We start from the raw sequence: 20,762 nt of genomic DNA, 5'->3' as shown, positions 1-20,762 counted from the left end.
AAAGTAAATAATTTCCTTTTGAGAAGGATTGCACGGTCGATGAGAGCTTCCAGGATTTGTTTTCTGCGGTAGGTTTTAAGGGTTGAGCATGATTTCTCTCCTGTTTTTATAAGGTTCTGAAGAAATCTGTGGCAGAACATTTTTTGTCAAATAATTTTTTTGGTATGCTTACTTGTAGCTACATCTAAATGTATAGGTGCATTGTTAGCACTAGTGGTAGCTGGAGACTTTTTAATAACTTTGTTTAGTTTTACATTTTGAAAGAGGAGCCAAAGTTTCTTTACTGGAAGTTACTTTAGTTTCGCTTTGTGACTGTATTAGCGGTTTTGTTTGAACTTTTTGTGTAAATTCTGCTAGAGGTGGATGCTTATTTTGCACACTTATTTTGATTTGCTCTACTTCTGCATTGCTTTCTACGGAGTTGTATTTTGGTAGGCATTCTTTGGTGCCTGTTGGAGAAAAAAATTAAGTCTGGGTTGGGATATTGTGCAATGTCTGTGTGCATTGTGCATGATTGACTATGATGGTAGTTATGTATGTAGGGGAGTGTGATTGTTGAATGGTATGTTACTTCAGGTTGGGAAGGCTTTTCTCGTATTTGTGCGTTACTATACTGGTGTTAAACTAACAATACAAAGTGTGCATTTGATGAGGTGCAATCAGTAATACTGAATCTAATGCTGTAGGGTTAATACAATTGTTTGCTCTACAATACTAGAATTCTACAGTGTTTGAGTAACAGTTAGAACGTTATGGCACTATAGCACTTTGTTAGATGCAAAGAGTAGGTTTCTTCTGGGTTCTCTCTTGTACTTCAGATGCTGCTGGCTTTCAGGAGAGTGGTCTTCACTGCAATTGTGAAAGAAGGAAGTTAGTACATATGTGTGTTAATAGCACTGTTAATGTAGACATTTGTTTGTTTTTGCAGTAATAGTGCTTTCTGTTAAATTGTGCATAGCATGTACATGCATTTTCCTTTGTCTATGAGCATTCTGGATATTCTACTTAGAATCTGTCAGTTAAACATGCCTTAGAAATGATCACAATAGTAAGCACACAGAGTACATGTAGGTTTCTATGACAGTGTTATTTCATGTTGGGAGATAGGAGAAATAACAGTATGCTTTTTTTGCTGGTTATACAGGGTAAATGGCAGGAACTCCGGCCAAAAGCATGCAATGTATGTATTTACAATGCAGGGTACCTGCTACTTACCCTGTATAACTAGTAAAAATATCATGCTGTTATTTCTCTCATCTTCTATGATCAAGTGTCAGTTTCAATGGTGTGTGTTTTCCAAGTTTTCATTTACCCATATCACAACACAGAAAAGGAAACCATACATTGCATGCATTTGAATATTGCCATTTACAATCATACTGTTAGAAAGCTGTGTGTGCGGTGTCCTATTACTACTGTAATAATTTCTAAAGCAAGTTCAAATGATAGATTCTATGTAAAATGCCAGGAATGTACACAAAGGAACTGTGTGTACATCCGATGCACTATAATGCATGAAATGCTATTATGCTTGAAATTTGGATAAATAGGTGGCAGTGGTTACAAAAATGACAGAATGAATGAAGATGAATGAATATAACAGTTTGCACATTACAATCAGTAATATGGGTAAATGAAAATATGGAAAGCACACAGCTTTACAAGTGACACTTGATCATAGCAGATGGGAGAAATGACAGTAAGCTTTTTTTCAGGGTATAGAGGGTAAGTGGCAGGTACCCTGTTCACATGCATTTATAAAAGAGTTGTACATGTACTGTGCACAAAATATTCATACCTGTAGTTTGTGTTCATATATGTGGATGGGCATGAATATGCAAGCAGAAATCTTGGAGAGTTTTATACTAGTTTTTGCTGTAAGCGCTTTGAAATCACAGCAGACTTGTACTCATAGTGATCAACAGTACATCTTAAGTGCGGCACTGTGATGACAGAGTTAGATGTAGAGTTCTTGGATATGATTGGTGGATGGGTGGGTGACTGCTTAACAGTAGCCAATGAGGGAATGCTGCAGAGTGTGAAGTGGAAAGGGAAGAAGGGCTGCCCCAGTGTTATGCACTCAGCGGACACCGCAGCTGTTCGCAGACAGGGTGTGCCACATCCGGGGCTTCTCAACTTATCTGGCATGGAAATAGGACTAGGGGAATCAGCCAATCAGGTGCTGAGGGTGTCATTCATAGGGAGAGAGGGTAATCATTTTGTTCATTGCTGTATGCAGTGAAGATTGCTGTGGTTGCTGAGATGGACAGAGTTAGAGTGTGGATAGTGGGAGATGGTTTTATAAGTAATATGCAGTGGTATGCAAACATGCGTGGCATTTCAGACAATCTTGGAATGCAGGTAGTGGAGGCTATGTGGTTTGCTGTGCCAGGGAGACATTTGCAAGGTGTTTTTACACTTTGTAGAAATATGGCTGATTTTAACACTCCGGATATCCTGGTGGTAAATTGTGGAGGAATGTATTGGGGCTATATGAGTGCAATAAGTTAACAGGATGCACTGATGCAGTTTCTAAACGAACTGATGAGCCTATTTCCATCTGCAAAATTTTTTTTTTCCCCATATACCACTGAGGACTGCATGGAAGCCTTGTCATGTCTTTAATCCTCAACAAGACATAGCAAGATGTCTTGTTAATAAAGGAATATCTTGTTTTATGTATTCTGTAGGCATGTCATCATTCCAAAATGAGAACCTTCTGGAAGATGGTGCAATTTATTTTGTGATGGACTGACTTTCACAGATTTTGGTCATGCAATATTTCTTAGTAATATGCAGAACTCAATCAGAAAGCCAACATTAAAGAGGAAGTGGACTACACCAATTAAATTTTCATTCCCCACTCTCAGATTTTACGATCTGTCCGTGGATCGCGCGTGTTACATACACGGGTTTTGAGGCTGAGAGGATTGTAAATGAGACTGCGCAGGCCAAGGGATTGGTCAATAAGCTTTACTGGGTGTGATGTATAAGGAGAGACTTTGGCAGAAAGTCTGTTTCTGAGAGGAGAGCAGATAGCTATGGCTGTGTCGTTCAGAAGGCAGATTGTCTGGATTTTGGGTGACTCACGGATAAATTGGTTAGAGGTGCATGCAGATCACTGTGGAGTGGCTGCACATCTTAGATTCCCTCATGTGAATGTGCACTGGCATGGAGGGCACGGAATGAAGTGGATGGATTTGGTTCCTTTTTGTGCTACTTTGATGACACACTGTCATCCAGCCCTTATTATTATTAATTGTGGAGGGAACAGTTTAGGACATATTACTGGAATCTCCTTGCAGTTTGCAATGAAAGAAGGACTTGGACATGTTTCCAAACTCCCGAGCAATTTTTTCTCGTATTGCGCAGAGACAAATGTGGCTGCGTTCTTCTTCATTTGGTCCACAAATGGAGAAAGCGAGGCGCAATGTCAACAAGGCTGTTTGCGATTTTTTGAGAGATGTTGGTATGTTCTCTTTTCACAATCAAAATATTATGTTTCGTAGCGCACACATTTTACGCAGAGATGGAGTCAATCTTACTAATGCTGGGAATCAGATTTTTCTGCGAAATATACAAAATGCATTGTAACCCTTTTTGGAAGTATAGCAATCCTTTTTCCAGTAGCTGTTGACGACTTGAACATTTTGAAAAAAAAAAAAAACACCACAAAAAGGCTCTTTTCAGAGCCACCACTTACTCCCGGAGAAGAGTGCATGGTTTTGATAGCTCAGTACCTCAAAAATGTCAATGTCCGCGGACTGTCTGTGGACTTTTGAAAACGCACAGGACCCTGCAGCATTTCATTGCCACTTCTATTTTTAAACTGTGAAAGGCGGCTCTGAAAAGAGCCTTTTTTAGTTTGATGTTTTGTATTTTTTTTAACAAGACACACAAGGAAAGGAAGGGAAGGGAAGGGCGGGTAAGGAAGGGGGCACCAACCACCGGGATAAGAAAGGGGAGATGGGGAGAGGAAGATGTTGTGTGGGCCTTAATCAGGTAGGTGGCAGTCTTTCTCATGCTCCCAGACTGTAGCCTCGAAAACACTTCGAAGAGTCTCCCCCAGCAGAGTACTGCATTGCAGTACATACACACTACTGCAACGCTCGAAAGGTAAGGGTCTATGTGTTCCGTATGGCCTGCGAGGCAGCTTGAGGGATGTGCTGCCCCACAGGAGTGTTTCTTGTGGAGACAGGAGCAAAACAACCCACTAATTTCATCGCAGGGGACGCCATCCGAAATGCCCCAGTGTGGAACGATCTTAGGTGTCGCTGCATGGAGGTAGTCCTGTAACTGTACAAACCCGGTTTGTCACGACTGAGCACCATCTGGCACTCAGTGCAGCACACCATGTGTGCACAAACTTTGGGTACCCCTCCAACGGTGGCAGACAGCCTCCACACCCAAGATCCACTGGGGCTACGAGTAGTATGGACTTCCACTACCTCAACCTCGTCATTGTCATGAACCATCGGACGCGTCCCTTTTGGACTTCCTGGTCCCTGACACGTAGGGGCTTACACTCAGCAGTTCTCCCAACATGGCCGTCAAGCACGGAACGCTGTTTACCAGCTTCTGCGTCGGACGCAGCACGTTCTATAAAGAAGACACGCCCCCGTGCGTCTCAACGCTACCGCTTGCAGTGGCTAGACGTGCGCTATCGTAGTTCGCTCTCGCCAACTTTTTTAACTCCTGGTTCCTGGCCCCTAATTTCCCTCCTCATTCATCCCCTTCCTCTTTTTTACCTCTTGCATCCCGGATCTCCATGTACACTCTTCATCGTTTTCCAGGACTTCCCGGACATTCTGAAGGTTCCAGGAGTCGGATCGCCGAGCGCACGCTGGAATCCGAGGACGTACGCACAGGGTCATACAAGACCCGAACTGTGCGCAAGAAGACTCCATCAAAGAACTCCAATAAACAACACAGACAGGTGAAAAGGGGGGAAACCTGTGACAGTCATCCTCTTCATCACTATCAGCATCTTCACACCTGTTCCCCTCTCCAGGCCCTTGGGGAGGTGGGGGAGGAGGGGGGGCGTGGGGGTAGTGGTGGGGGTGGCGCTGAAGCCGAGGCAGTAGCAGCAGGAGCAGCCTGCGATGCTATCAGGAAGGTTATCAAGAACCAGGAACAGCAGGAACACATACAGCAACCTGCACCAATTCTCCTGTTGAACTATCAGGAATATCTGTGAAGACAGGAATGTCGGCCAATGTTAGTGAACGCCAAAGAGAAGCAGTGCTCTGTCTTGGAAATCCAAAAAAAGAATGAGAAGCAGCTCTGGGGTGTGGCCTTTTATAGGGGAGTTGGGGAGAGCTCTGCGGACAGCTGCGTCATCCATGGACAATTTGAACACGGAAAACAGGCTCAAAAAGTTCCAAAAAGTAGCGAGATCGGTAGGGGTATAGTCTGGGACCTCTACAAGGGTGAAGTTTCATTGAAAAACATCTTGGATTGCTCATAAAAGTTATTTTGTAGTGTCCGGGGGCCCGGACTGTGTTCACGAATAAGAACCCGCGGTTAGCGTTGGGGAGGTCACATGACGACTTCGCGGACACGTTCGCGAATGGGACGGCGCGCAGGTTTTCTAAGGACAGTGTTGGGTCCCCGAATTAAAAATTAATTAAAATTAAAGTGCGACACACGTGCTGCGGACAGTTACAGACAGGCGCGATGTTCGTAGGACCCGAGGGTTTCCCAAACTAATTAAAGGTGCATCATAACTTTGCGGATGGGTTATGTGTTCTATTGACACATCCACTCTGATTGCGGACAATATGAACAGGGGGGGTGTTCTTAGGACACCCTATTTTGATTAATAGCGGACATGCAGATAAAAGATGTGTCCTACGGACACCTCCATTTTGATTGCTGACAGTGCGAACAGACATGGTGTCCTTAGGACACCCCCATTTTGGTTAATTGAGGACATCCCAGACAGCCGTGCTATACGCGGACACCCGAACAGCCTTTTTCTTTTCTTTTTTTTAAACACAGAGAAATATAGGAACAGTATACATAATATTTTATTATTGTTCAAAAATCTAGAAATTATGAAAGAGGGGGAAGCCGAAATTGAGACATATACAGTGGAATTAGGGTTTTCTACATGTTGGATGGTAGGGCAGGAAGGGATTGAGGTCTCATCATAACGTTTTTGGTGATGGGAATTTTTTGGGGATGGTTGACTGGGACATGGAAAAGGGGTACAGGTGCACGTGGGACAGTGATATTGAATTTTTTCCATGATATGGTTTTCTACAAAGTTCTTCAAAATAATAAATTTGGTCATTAATTGATGAATTTTCTGTTCTAAACGCAGTATATGAGTTTCCACATTGTCTTTAAAATGTGTTGGGTACATATAAAATATTGTGCATTAATTGGCTTACTTTGAAAACTGCAGTGTATACCATTAGTATCACTGTTTTCACTCATTTCATCCCAGAGAATATTTTCTTCATGCCACCCAAGAGTGCTAGCCCTTTCTGTGTAAAAAAAAAGATACATTATTTTTTAGTGTATCCTACTAAAGAAAGTTTACTATAGGAATTAATGTAGTGTACTTACCAGTTTGTTTTTCAGTTTTCCTCTTACTGCTTTGCAGGTGTGCTATTGATATTTGCTGTGCAGTTTCTGTGAGGTTATTCTGCTGGAGGCATATGTTTTTTTTTTGTTGGTATGTTCCATTATGTTTCATATGCTATGTAATTGGACTGTTGGTGTCTTACATATACAGTTTGTACTACTTAATTTTTTTAATGTAATTTATTTATATGCTGCTCTTTGAGCATGTTCAGTGTTTTTGTTGTATGATACAACAATGTAAGATACCCCCTCATCATTTGGACAGTGTTGATGTTGACCGAGAACGTCCGTGGGCATTTGCATGGTCTGTGGACATTACAGCCACTAGCATGGGACAGGGGGTTCAGTATGTTGTATGGTATATCTATATAAACTGAGGGTATTCTAGTAAAAACCTATCAAATTCATGATACCTAGTTCTACATTCAGTGAAATAAATGTGCTTAAGGGATGTTATGGTTAAGTTGCGCTAATAAAAACCTATGAAATTCAGTGAAAAAAACGTTGTTAAAAGGGACATTATGGTTACAAGTAGAACCGAAAAAAAAACAGAAATTTGCCAGTTATGGTAAGCTAAGCAACCATAACTCGCCCGACCACTGTGTACTGCTAATGCTAACACCCATGACATCAAAGATGACATCACAAATGTCATTGATGACATCACACGCAGAACCTCAAACTGAAAGTTCGTAATGTCTAACCTTGCCTTTTGTCCTTTTACAGGGTCCGCCTTCATGGATGAAGAAGATGTCGTGCTGCGGTGCCCAGAGCTGAAGTCCTGCGTGCCAGAGGATGAAGAAGATGTCATGCTGCGGTGCCCAGAGCTGAAGTCCTGGGTTCCGGAGGATGAAGAATGAACGCCAGGCTCAGCGGTGAAGAATGCAGGTGAATGCTGACTCCAGGAGGTAAGCGTATGGGCAGGAGACTGGATTCCTAAAGGTAAGTGCTGCTTTAGCCCAGGCGGCGGTGAGCGTTCCGTTGCGTGAATGCCGAATAACACGAAGCGTGCGCCTTGGGGTTGGGTTGGCTTTTATAGCTGAGCTCTTAAGGCCACACCCGCTAGTTCTGTTCTGCTTGCCACACCCTGCCACTCCTTGAAGTTGCATGTGCAGCTTATAGATGGGAAGTTGCACATGCGGCTCAAGATGTAATGCCACACCCAGACTGACTGCACACGTGGAAAGTTCCTGAAAACCACTCCTGCCCATAATAAAGAGTCTTGCTTATATTTCTCCATGAGCCTGGCGCCAACGGCGCCAGGACTGAGTCCAACCGGGCTCCCTGTGTATAAACGTCCAAAAGTGACGTGCGTGAACCATGTTAACTCTTGTTCACACAACCTGATGGTGCAGCTCCTGTGATCCTGGGAAAGTGGCCATGACAATTGTGTTATTTTTCTGAAACATATTTATAAAGTGTAAAACAACGGTGAGTATTCATAGTCAAGTGTGACAAGTCCAAATGGAGGATATTACTCCGCTTATACATCTATGCAAGCAGTTGCCAAAATAGGCACCGAAGCTAAAACAGTACACTGCGGAATGGGTTAAAGGCACGGCAGATAAGATGTTAATGCCATGGCCACAAGGGGGATCACTATCAAAAGCAGTTTTGCAACACGCAGCATACACAGGGAAAAAGTTAGAAAAGAGGTTAGCAAGTTTAGCGCTCCGGAAAATGTACCAGGATGATGGGGAAAAGCCACTACCTGAAGACTGGATGCTTAACCAGTACAAAGAGGGGGGGGGGTGACGCAGTGTACCCATTAAGAGACCTTAAGGCAGCAATAAGGTACAGAAATCTGGCATATGAGTCGCCTGCACATGGCAGCGACGAGAGTCCAGAAAAGACTCCAGAAAGAGATGCGATTCCTAAAGTCCCTAGGGACAAAGAGAGAAGGGACAAGGAAAGAAGTGATCGACCAAGTACATCCCTAGATATGGGGCGGGAATTAAAGAGATGGGAAGAAGAGAAAGATAAGGCTGATGAGGTAGCCCACATACAGAACGAATGGATGGCCGGTCAAATTTTGCTCAAATTTGACGGAAAGAGCATTAAGGAAGTAAGACAAGACGAACAAGATAAAGACAGAGAACGAGAGGAACGATTGAAAGAAGATGAAGCTAAAAGAAGAAAGAATAGACAAAGATGAGCAGCTGAAAAAGCAGGAAAGGGCTGAGGAACAAAGAAAGTATGGTAATAGACGGAAGGTAATCCAAGAAAGAGACAAGCTAGAAAGAGGAAGAGTAGAAATTAAGAGATAAAAGAAAACAGACAGAGATACGAAGGGCAAATGAAAGAAGAGAGGTGGAAAGACAGGAAGAGGAAAGGGTAAGAGAAGAGGCAAGCAAGAGAAGAGAACTTAGAAATAGAATGCTAGAGAAGACAGAGGGTAAGCAAAATTGATCGCTAAGAGAAAGAATTAATGGAGCCAAATCCAGTAGTAGCATGGGACAATATAGAAGAATTCTTCCCGACACATGAGCCAATGCCAGGTCCGTCTAGAGCAAATCTAGAGGATGAGTTTGATATGAGAAGCATTGGGAATAAAATCGCAGTTGTATGGCAAGGAGGGAAGTTTGTACAATCTTGAGCATAGAGCTTTGTCTTTGGACAGGCTAAGGGGAAAGTCATACGAGTTGGGGACAGGATATGTCAGACAAGGACAGAGAAGCCTTCCGTGGGGAGTGAGATAACTCATGTGCTCCTGAAGGATGTTAGCCGATGGACAGAGAAGTGAGATGGTCAGATCTAGACCTACCTAAATCTACGGCGTCGGAATCTCTAGCGCGGCTAGATCGACCCAGAGGGCGATCCCATACTGAGAGGGGGTCTAGCCACCTTATGTGAGCAGGCTAAGGTCGCTGCCGGGAAGAACGTGGTGCAGAACCATTGACCCTGCTATGGACAGACAGATGATGGGGGATGAATACGAGTTTGGGATCTCACAGTTTCCTTTACTAGAGAAAGGAGGGGTCAGACTGCAGGATATACCATGGCCACAATGGATAAGGATAATTTAAGGTGTAAATTTCAGAGTTTAACTTCCGGTGCTTGGAAGTGGATACATGAGTTAGAGAAAATGATAGGAGGAAACACGTTTGATATAGGAGACATTAAAGGTCTTCTAGCTGCTGTTCTTGGGGAGAGAGCAGATGACATTTGGCAAGAGCTGGATGCTCGAGTGTCACTGCGCAGAACACTGCTCATGATGGAGCACCATTTAATAACTGTAGAGCAGCAGTCTGGAAAGCGCTTAGAGTGCAGTATCCAGACCGGTCAGATATGGGAGCTATAATGGCACAGAAGATGCAGGAAGGGGAGGATCCTCTTGTTTACATTCAGAATTTTCAAGAGCAGTGGTCTTTGGAAAAGCAGGAAACGTGGGGGAAATCTATACCTGTATTCTACCATATATTATGTCAAGGGTTGCCAGATCCAGTGCAGAAACAGCTCAGGAAACTGGTGGGTATGTAGGCAAAACGCTGGTCAGAGATACAGCTGGCCATTGCGCAATGCAGACTGCTACAGGAGAAGAATCGAAAGAAAGATGATGTTACGAAAGATGAAGAAGCAAAATTGGTGCAAAAGAAATTGTCAAAATACATCACAGAAGGGGCGGCGATGTGGACTAGCGGAGATGGGTTGGGTTTGCAGCAGGTATGCCACAGGTGAATAACCAAAGACAGTTTGATCATGGTAATAATGGATTTGTACCAAGAGGTAGGGGAGGTTTCCGAGTAAGGGGCTTCCAAAATAATCAAGGAGGCTTCCATAATAATCAGGTAAATTTCGAGAATAATCCAGGTGGGTTTCGGGATGTGCAGAAGGGTAGCCAGAGCATGCAGGAAGGGCAAATTAGGAGACTCCCTCCTATATGTTGGACATGTGGAATGACAGGGCATATAGCGTGCATGTGTGGAAGTCAAGGGTTTGTGCAAAATGGGCAGTTCAAGAGGGGGGGCCACTCAAACGCCTGCATATAGCCAGCAAGGTAGGGAGTGGTTTGCTCAGAATCAGCACTGAGAATGGAACAAACTTTGCAAACACAGCAGACACTGTCGAATCTGCCACCAGGACAATCACATCACGCACCCATGCAGATACAGCAGGGCCCAAACAAGAGACATTTAATGACTCCTAGGATAGGGGGTGTCACCGTCAAGTGAGGGAATCCTTTGACGGGCACGGGAATAAGCATCTACCCACAACAGGACAGCTCACTGGGTGACTTGATGTGTTCAATACTATCTGTGACTCCCAATCCTCAAGAGGAACCGAGGGTTGATGTTACTATAGGAGGAAAATCTTTTTCCTTTTTTGGTAGACACGGGTGCTCAAGGTTTCACAGAAGCTACAAGTAGAGTTCCTTTTACTGAGAAATTGCTAGTTTCTATACGAGAATGTGATATGTCTGTACCATTATAGTATTCAAGGCAGACACCAGTTAATATACTGAGTCGAGATTTAATGACAAAGTTAAACATGACTATTTTGTTTACTGATGAAGGCATAGTGTCAACTCCAGGAAAGCATTTTTTAAACGTAAATGAATTTATCATGGCATTTACAGTGCACATGGCCATACGAGGAATACTGTTAGAACCAAAAGTATTTCACTATGGGGTACGCATTTTGTTAATGTGGTAACCTGGCCTAATGGGTAAGACTGTGAGGATAGCTGATGAGTTTTTATTTAGGCCAAGGATACCTATGGATGAAGAGGGGGGACAAATCTTTACCTACAAGCAGCTATAGTGCGAGGAGAATTAGCTATGCTTGATGGAGTTGATAATGAGGGTAGACAATGGAGCACAGTGATTGCCATTGGAGAGGGTTACAGATTGACTGACATCACTGACGCGGTTATGTTTAGAGACCACACGTCAGATGAAGAAGTAGTATTTGAAATGAGTATTACTTATTGAGTGAGGGCAATAAGAAGCTAAGTTCCTCAGAAGAAGATGATAGTACGACAACATGCTGCATTTTTTTTTTTTTTAGGTAGACATGGCGAAAGTGCCAGTTTCATTATGGACAATAGGCCCTTATGACGTAGGCCTATTAAAAGGGGTAGGAGAAGTTAAGATTAAACTGAAACCAGGAGCAATTTTGCCTCGAGCACAACAGTATCCCATATCTCCAGAGGCAGACAAGGGTATTTTTAAGACGATATCCGCCATGATGGATTAAGGCATCTTAGTGACGTCAGAGTCACCATGCAATACCGCAGTGTATCCGATGAAAGAAAATCAGAAGGGGGGTCATGTTTAATTGAAGACATGTGCCCAATTAATCAGATTGTGGAGGCCGAGTTTTCTCTGGTTCCTAATCCAGCACCAATCTTATGTAGTATTCCTGTGGAGGCACGATATTCCACGGTGATTGACTTGAAAAATAAAATGTTCTCAATCCTGTTGCATAAGGATTCTCAAGATCTGTTGTCATTTACGTTCAGACAGACAAAGTTAAAAAGTAGAGACGTGATTCAGTTCAGCTAATGATTATTCTAGCAGAAAAAGGATATAAAGTGGATAAGGAAAAATTGCAGTATTACCAAGAAGAGGTGTTATATATATGGCAGTTAAAGAAAAGGAAAGAAAGTTACACCTGAAAGGGCTGAGGCTATTTTGAAAACAGCAAAGCTACACACGATAAAGCATATGCAAAGATTTTTGAGAGTATGCAATTATGTTAGAACATGGGTATTCGATTATAGTTAATATTTAACACCCTTGTTACAAGCTCTGAAAAAAGTACAGGCAAATCAGGAAAAAATTGTCTTGACTAAGGAAATGGAGGAAGGGTTTGAGGAGTTGAAAAAAGCCATTTGTACAGCTCTAGTCTTAGGGATTCCCAATTATGCTGAGGAATTCTTCTAATTTTCGCACACATATTGTACAGCCATGACAGCAGTACTCGCACAGAGAACTACGTTGGGTTACAAGCCTCTAGCATATTACAGTGGGATTCTGGACCCAGTAATGAGGGCTCACTTCCCTTGCAAACAATCTTTGGCAGCCGGTGCATTCACCATTGAGAAAGCTGCCAGCATAGTTATGGGGTGTTCTATGACGTTATTTGTTCAACATGCTTTGTTTGCTATTTTGGAAAAACCTAAGGGTACTTTGACGTCTCAAAGGGCTTCTGCCTATGAGGTGGTCATGTCGAATCCAGCGATTAAATTGTCAGATGTAGAATAGTGAACCCTGCCATGTTTGTAACAGAACCACTGGCAGAAGAAGAGCATGCACAGGATTGCTCGAATTATGAGGAATTCTATGAGATCCAGAGGGTGAAAGAAAATGCGTTGGCAGCTGGGGAAATTCTCTTTATCAATGATTCTTCAAAAATCGATCAAAATGATAGGCAAAGATATACAGATGCCGCTGTGGTAAAGCACAGGGCCAATGGGGGGTGGGAGTTTTTGAAGTATTGATAAGTGCACAACTGCGGTCTCACTTTTCAGCACAAGCTGCAGAAATAGTGGTGTTGAGTGTCGCGCTCGAGAAAAACGCAGACCAGGAAGTAACGGTGTACAGTGACTCAGCCTATGTGAGGTCGACAGTACAAGCAGGGCTAGCACGTTGGAAGAGGAGGGGCTACCTCCGAGTGGATGGCATACCGGTGCAACATGCCGCTTTATTGGACAGACTTATTAGAGCAGTACAGCTCCCTGTAGCCATCACAGTCGTTAAGTGCACACTCAAGGAGCAGACTTTATCTCACGCGGAAACCAAGCCGCAGACGAAGAAGCAAAATTAGTTGTATGTTCTGAAGTTATAATGAATTTTGATACGGCTGAGATGAATGAGATAATGGTGGTGATGATTTTTTTTTAAAAGTATTTTACTAGTTTTTTAAAATAAATAACAAAACAGTACAAACTTGCAACTGTAATAATAAGAAAAAATTAAAAAAGAAAGGATAACATAAGAACAACAGAAACAACGACAGTCTACATGTGGCATTGTATATGGGGTATGAGGTGACAAATTAAAATAAAGTTCTAGCGTTTCAGGAAGTGAGGGGGGACAGTTTCGATTAACTTTTTCTCTGTGTTGGTGTTAGGAATCAGTTTCTGTAGGACGCTGTAGTTCTTCAGGGAGGCTTGTAGTCTGCATTGAAGCGCATATCGCTCAGAAGGGCCTTCCAGGAGTCCAGAGTGCCGCTTGTGACGTCTCCGCTGGTTGTAATTCCGTCTTGCCAGGCCCTGGTTTCAGCAATCATCCATCTCGCCATTTCGTTCAACCACCGTGCATGCCGGGGGCCTGCCGGAGTCTTCCAGGCCATCGCTATAGTTCTTTTGACCAATATGCATGAGATGTCCATCAGTTTCACCACATGCTTGAGTTTGCTTGGTCTAGGGTATATTCCTAGTAGGCATTCTCCGGGTGTCCAGTCGTACCTTTCCATTCCAGCTTCTATGCAGGATTGTTTAGCTTTGGACCAGAGTAACATCACTTTAGTGCAGGTCCAGAACATGTGGATCATGTCTGCCTTGTCGTTCCCGCACCAAGGGCATGCCAGGGATACCTTCTTGTTGAATGAAGCAACCCTGTGGGGAGTCATATGTCCGGTAGAGGACATTCAGCTGTATTTGTCCGAATCTGGAATTCCGTGACACTTTCTTGGGGTATATCAATGCTCTTTCCCATTCCTTGTCGGTAAGTGGGGATTCAAGATCTGCTTCCCATCTCGCCTTCAGTGCCTGTCCTTTGGGATTAGGTTTGTCGATAAGCTTGTTGTAAAGTCTGGAAACTGGTCTCCATCCGTCCGAAAAGTCGTGCATTTCCTGTAGCGCGGGTCTGGGGTGGGTTCTTCTGGCCAGCAGTTCCACTGCTTCTTGGCGATCTGTTTGATCCTATGGTACCAGAGAAACTGGCCCTTGGATAGTCCTTCGATGTCTTGTAGCGACTCGAAGTCCCCTAATTCCCCATCTGTGAACAAGTCTCCCCATGTGTATATGCCTGCTTCCTCCCATCTCCTTGGAGTGGGGAGTTCCGCCTCCGTTTTGCACACATCCATCATTATGGGGTTATCTGGAGAGTACGGATGTTTCACTTGCCTTATGTGGCAGGTCCTGGCCCATATTTGCCTGCCAAGCCTAACAACCAGCGAGGTTTCGGAGGGTAGCCGAGGAGGGAACCATAGAATTTCTTTGGGGATTAAGTTTGTGGGAGACTCCCTCAGTAGTCCCAATTCGGCCGATGCTTCATCTGACAGCCACTTCGTGATGTGACTGAGCTGGGCAGCCAAATAGTAGAGCTGGAGATCTGGGAGTTTTATTCCACCTTCTTTATGTGGGCGAGACAGCGTGGCCAGTGTCAGTTTGTGCCTGCGGGGACCCCACAAAAAGTCCTTAATAATGGCCTCTAGTGTCTTGAAGAAGGGTGGGCGAACGTAGTGGCAAATGTTGACAAAGTAGTACAGGAATCGGGGAAGAATTATCATCTTAGCAATCGCCGCTCTGCCCACCATTGACAGTGGTAGTTTGGACCAAAATCTGATTGCCGAAGGCTGGTTACTGCAACTATAGTGCTGTGCTCGTGCGTGAGTTGCGGAGTGTGGCCCAAATTGATTCCTAAGTACATGAACTTGTCGAGTTGCCACTTTATCCCAGTAGGCGGGAGGTCGTTTTCTGCAATGCCCCGTAGTCTGGCTAGGGGGAATGCAGATGATTTGTGTCTGCTGAATTGTATTCCTGAGTATTTTGCATAATTGTCGAGTACCCCTAGTACTGTTGGTACATTGGCCTCGGGGTTCCTCAAGTATAGAAGTACATCGTCCGCATATAATGAGATTATATTGTAGACATTGCCCACCTTAATGCCAGCATCAAAAAACTGTTGACGGAAATATATGGCTATCGGCTCCAGACCCAGTATATACAGCATGGGCGAGAGTGGGCACCCCTGTCTCGTGCCCCTTTGTATTGCCCAGGATTCCGAGACAATTCTGCCTGTTTTAACCGTGGCCATTGGCGAATTATAAAGTACCTGGATCCATCTAATAAAGCCCCCACCAAAACCGAAGCTCCTTAAAACCTCCACAAGCCACTCCCAGTAGATGGAGTCGAAGGCCTTGATGGCGTCGAGTGACAGTATCGCCAGGTCTTCCTCACGGTCATGGGTTTCGGCCATGATGTGTTGTAGCCTCCTTAGGTTGGCTGTGGTGTTGCGTCCTGGGACGAATCCATTTTGGTCTTCATGGATTATGGATCCTACCACTCTAGCGAGTCTGTTGGCCAATATGGAGGTGAGAATCTTACTGTCATAATTTAGCATGGCCAAAGGTCGATAAGAATCGCAATCGGTGGGTGACTTGTGCGGCTTAAGCATGGGGATGATTATAGTCTCTTTCATGGTGTTGGGCAGGATACCATTTGTGTAGGCATCCTGATAAACTTTGTGCAGGATGGGGGTGAGAATGGATTTGTACGTTTTGTAAAACTCAGGGGGGAGACCATCACTGCCGGGGGCCTTGCCATTAGCGAGCGACCTGATGGCCACTTTCACATCTTCAGGAGTAATCTCCAAGTCTAGCTCCTCTCTCTGCTCTCTGGAGATTTGGGTGAGGCCTATCTCCTCCAGTGTTTCTATTAATTCTGCGGTGGGCAACTGGGATTCGTGGGCATACAATTTAGAGTAGAATTTGGCGAAAGCTTCATTGATCTCCATTTGCGTCTTGTGTGAAACTCCTTCCTCGTCCCTTATCTCCGTTGGTAGGTGCTTGGGGTGTTCTCGCTTGCAGAGCCAAGCAAGCAATCTACCCGGTTTGTCCGACTCTCTGTGGGATCTGGCGGTGTATGTTGCAAAGTCAAATTTCTCCAATCTGTCCCATGATTCCCGACATTTTTTACGGGCTGTTTTCAGGTTCTTCTGGATCTCTGGGGAGATGTCAGGGGTGGACTCCAGGCGTGTGATCTCTGATTCTTAAGCCTCAAGAGTCGACTGTAGTTGTCTGCGGGTGCCACCAGCTCTTGATATGATTTCTCCCCTGGTAACCACCTTCATGGCCTCCCACAATGTGCTCCAGGTAGACACCGATCCCTTGTTGATTTCGACATATTCCTCTAACCTCTCGGCGAGATCCTCTCTGAACTCTGGGTCTTCTAATGCTGCGGTGGGCATCCTCCACATGGGGATCGGGGGTTTGGGTCCCCTTAATTGCCATTGCATGACCAGCGGAGAATGGTCGGAGATAGATCTCCCCAAGTAGTCTGTGGATGCAGCCAGTAGTGTCTGTTGTTGGGTGTTGTACTCTCCAGATGTCTACCAGATTAAGTTGGTCGAGTATTTCCTTCAAAGTGCTAGATGCGGGATTGCTTGGTTGGGGAGGAGGGCGTGATCTGTCCATACTTGTGTCCATGACACAGTTGAGGTCTCCCCCCATATGAAGGTTCGACCTCGATGGTGTGCCAGTTTAGCGCTCAACGCACTTAGGTATGACGGGATTCCATGCTGTGGAAAGTACGTGTTAGTGAGGCAGATCGGGGTCTGTTCTATGGTGCCCCACATTGATACGTATCTTCCTTCCTTGTCGGAATCCCATTCTTGTAGCTGGAAAGGCACATTCGGGTTCACCCATATTAGTACACCTCTCGCATATTTGGAGTATGGAGACCCTGCCAATTTGGACATCGCGTCCTCCGAGAGATGGGTCTCCTGTAATATTGCGATCTAAACTTTCTTCCTCCTGAGGTAGGACTGTACTCGATTCCTTCTGAGGTACGAGCCCATTCCCCTCACGTTCCATGTCATCACGATAAGTTGTGACGCCATCGGGTCAGTGTTTCGGTTTCAGCATGGGGTTCCAACCCTTTGGCCTGGTGGTACATCGAACCACAGGTGGCGCTCTGCAGGCGGGGGGCCCCCGGAACATGGACTCGAGTCGTATCTTGCCACCATCTTGTATTTTACCAACATTAATGATGCGTAGACTGCGAAACTAATAGAACTAACAACATAACTCAAACTGGTGCGCCCAGCGACTACAACACTGTCGCGGTGCTCAGGCGCTCTCGGGCCGTCTGAACCCATCCAGGAATCGGGCGCGAGCTGGGTCCGTCGATGAACTGGCCCTATTGGGTTTTTTGCTGGGGGTAGGGTTGGTGTGAGGCGGCAGGGCCGGGCGAGGGCCGTTTCCTAAGTCAAACTGTTGATTGGATTACCTACTGGAGTCCGGTTGCTAGCGGTTCTTTTGCACTTTATGGCCTCATGTAGGCGGTGCGAAAGGGCTCAGGGATTTAGTCTACTTTCCGAGGGGCGTCCTTGCCGTCAGCGAAGTTATTGTCTTCTAGCCACATGTTGGCCGCCTCCGGGTTATCGAGAAATATTGTTCGCCCATTATGAACGACTCTTAGGCGCAAGGGGTAAAGTAACCTGTATTCGAGGTTCAGTTGGCTAAGCCTTGCTTTGATCGGGACGAATGAATTCCTCTCCCTCTGTACTTTCTGAGTGTAGTCGGGGTATATAGTGATTTTAGCGTCCCCCCTTTCGATAGGGCCTATTTCCCTGGAGTGTCGTAGGATAGTTTCTCTATCTTGGAAGTTCAATATCTTAGCTATTATTGGCCGTGGATGCGAGCCGGGGGGAGGGCGACTCTGGAGGGATCTATGGGCCCTTTCGACCGCGAAGCCTTGAGTCAGCTTTCCGGCCCCAATCTCTTGTAACAGGAGGGTTTCAACATAGGATGTGGTGTTCGAGCCCTCGGTTCCCTCCGGGATACCCAGGATCCTGATGTTTCCCCCGTCTGTCCCGGCCTTCGGCTTCCTCCGCCCTTTCTTCTAGGAAGGCTACCTGAGACTTCGGTCTGCAGGGCTGAGGTGGCCCCGGACGTTTCCTCTGTGGAATTCTCCATGATCGTCACCCTCTCCGCCAAGTTGCGGGCATCTTGGCGAATGAGTTGTATATCAATTTTGAACTCGTCGATTTTGGAGTCTATATGGGTTCTCAATGAGGCAATGGCATCCAATATCTGAGAGTGATTATCGTTGGCCTCCCCTTCGTTTGGACGAGTAATTTCGGAGAGGCTAGTTCTGGCCTGGGTGGAGGTTTTTGCCTTGGCTGAGACAAAGGAGTCCATGGTGGCAGCCCTAGCCTTGTTCTTGGTGGCCATCTTGGGATAACAGGGCTAAGTTGCTGGGATGCCGTTAGGGTGAAAGTTGGGGCCCCTCGGTGAATCAAGGCTCGGGGATGAGGATTGACTCTCCCCAACGCACGGGGCCAATTATGTGCCCAAGGCAGACCAGCTGAGGAACCAAGTGCAGGCGGCCACAGGGTGTGGCGGTGGTTAGGGGCCCACTTTGGGGTATTGTGTGGATTCACGCACCTTAAGCTTCAGGGCCACTGACTGCTTCGGCTGGAATCGTGTCCTCCGAGGGAGCCTGTGGGGCGGAGTGCCATGGCAGCGGTTCCTCCGTTATCTCTGCTTCCCGGAGGTGGCTGCGTGTGTCCCCTCGTGTAGCCCCGTCTGCGGGATTCAGGTTGTGCAGCAGTGTTGCGGGACACCAGCGATGCGGGAGCTCCCGTGTGTTGGGCGCGATGCGCGAGTTGGACCAGCTGGGGCGGCCCACACACGACGAAGGTCAGGAGCCCGGGAGCCGGTGTCGGTTCCGATCCAGTTTCAGACGGGTGTCCCCTCTGACGGGCGATGCCACTTCACCCCGCCCCTGGCGCCAAGTCCCAAGCGCGCTGCTGGAGGTCGTCAGCTCAGGGGTTCTGTTAAGCTGCGCAGGGTGCCATCTTGGATCGATGCACGGCGGGGGAGGGGGTACGTTCCGGAGCCTCCTCTTCCCCCCAAGGGGTTCCGAAAATTCAACCCTCTAATGATTCTCGACGGGGATCGCCTCTCCCACCGATGCGTGCTTTTCCGCTGGCTGCAGCTACTCATGTACTGGAGAAAAAGGATCAGGAAACGGCGTCTCGGCCAGAGCACGGCAGATCAGCCTCTGCCCGCCATCGGCTCCAAGCCACGCCATAATGGTGGTGATGATGAGAGTGAATGACAGTTTTAACAATATGTCTAAGACTCAACTGATGGAAATTCAAGGGGAAGCACCAGAGGATGAGAAAGACCTGTGGACAGGGTGGGGGTGTTCTTTAACACCTTCCGAAGCATTGTGGCGACAGGAATGCACTGGTAAACCGGTGATGCCTGAAGCCTTAGTAAGGATGGCATTGGAACAGCTGCACTAGGTGGCGTTGGAACAGCTGCACTACCCTGCGCATGTCACTAGCGAAAATCTCGCAGCAGATATTACGGAGGACTGGTTCATACCAAACCCGTTAGAACACGTTGCATTTATGTCAAAAGTTTACTGCTAGGCACATGCTGTGCACAGTTAAATGAGTTATCCCGCAACCTAATGGTCCTTTTTCAGCATTTACACATCGACATGCTGCTGATCTGTAATGAATACAGATATATGATAGTGGTAGTATATCCCTTTTCAAGGTGAATTGAGGCTCATTCGTGTACACATCCAGATTCCACCTGCACAACAACATTTTTAGTACGAGAAGTGTTTCCTAGATGGGGAATATGTGAAGTATTAAGGTCAGATAATGGCCCCCATTTTGTCAACAAAGTCTTTGAGCAAATAAGCTTGTTGCTGAGTATAAAGCACAAGCTTTCTTTGGATTACCTGCAAGCGAATGGGATCTGTGAGAGACTCAACGGCTTGCTTAAAGAAAGGATAGCTAAATTGAAACTTACATTGAAAAAAGGATGGTTACATTGCCTGCCCCTTAGATTATATGCGTTGAGGAATAAACCAGGCTCTGACCATCATCTTACACCCCTTGAAATAGTGACAGGGAGGCGAATGAGGACATCCCTCACTCCTCCATCGAGAACTAGAAGTGATGCCCAGACGACAGCAGAGCTGTTTAGGAATTGAGCTACATGTCTACTTAACGTGTATGACTACAAGTATCTCTGTCATTTCAGAACAACTCAAGTGGAAGGGGTGTTGTGTTCAGAACGCAGATGGAGATCCTGCAGCAACCAGACCTGAACAATTACGCCTTCCCAAACCTTTCCCTGGAGATGAGATCCTAATTAGAAACTTAACAAGGAAGTGGCTCGAGCCCCGATTCAACAGGCCGTTTGTCGTAGAGGACATAACGCCAGCCGCTGTGAAGGTCCTAGGAAGACCAGCTTGG

This window comes from Ambystoma mexicanum, chromosome 5q (assembly GCF_040938575.1).
Source record: "Ambystoma mexicanum isolate Mex_15411 chromosome 5q, UKY_AmexF1_1, whole genome shotgun sequence".
Taxonomy (NCBI): Eukaryota; Metazoa; Chordata; class Amphibia; order Caudata; family Ambystomatidae; genus Ambystoma; species Ambystoma mexicanum.
The sequence above is the reverse complement of the archived record's forward strand: the minus strand, read 5'-3'. Positions refer to the sequence as shown.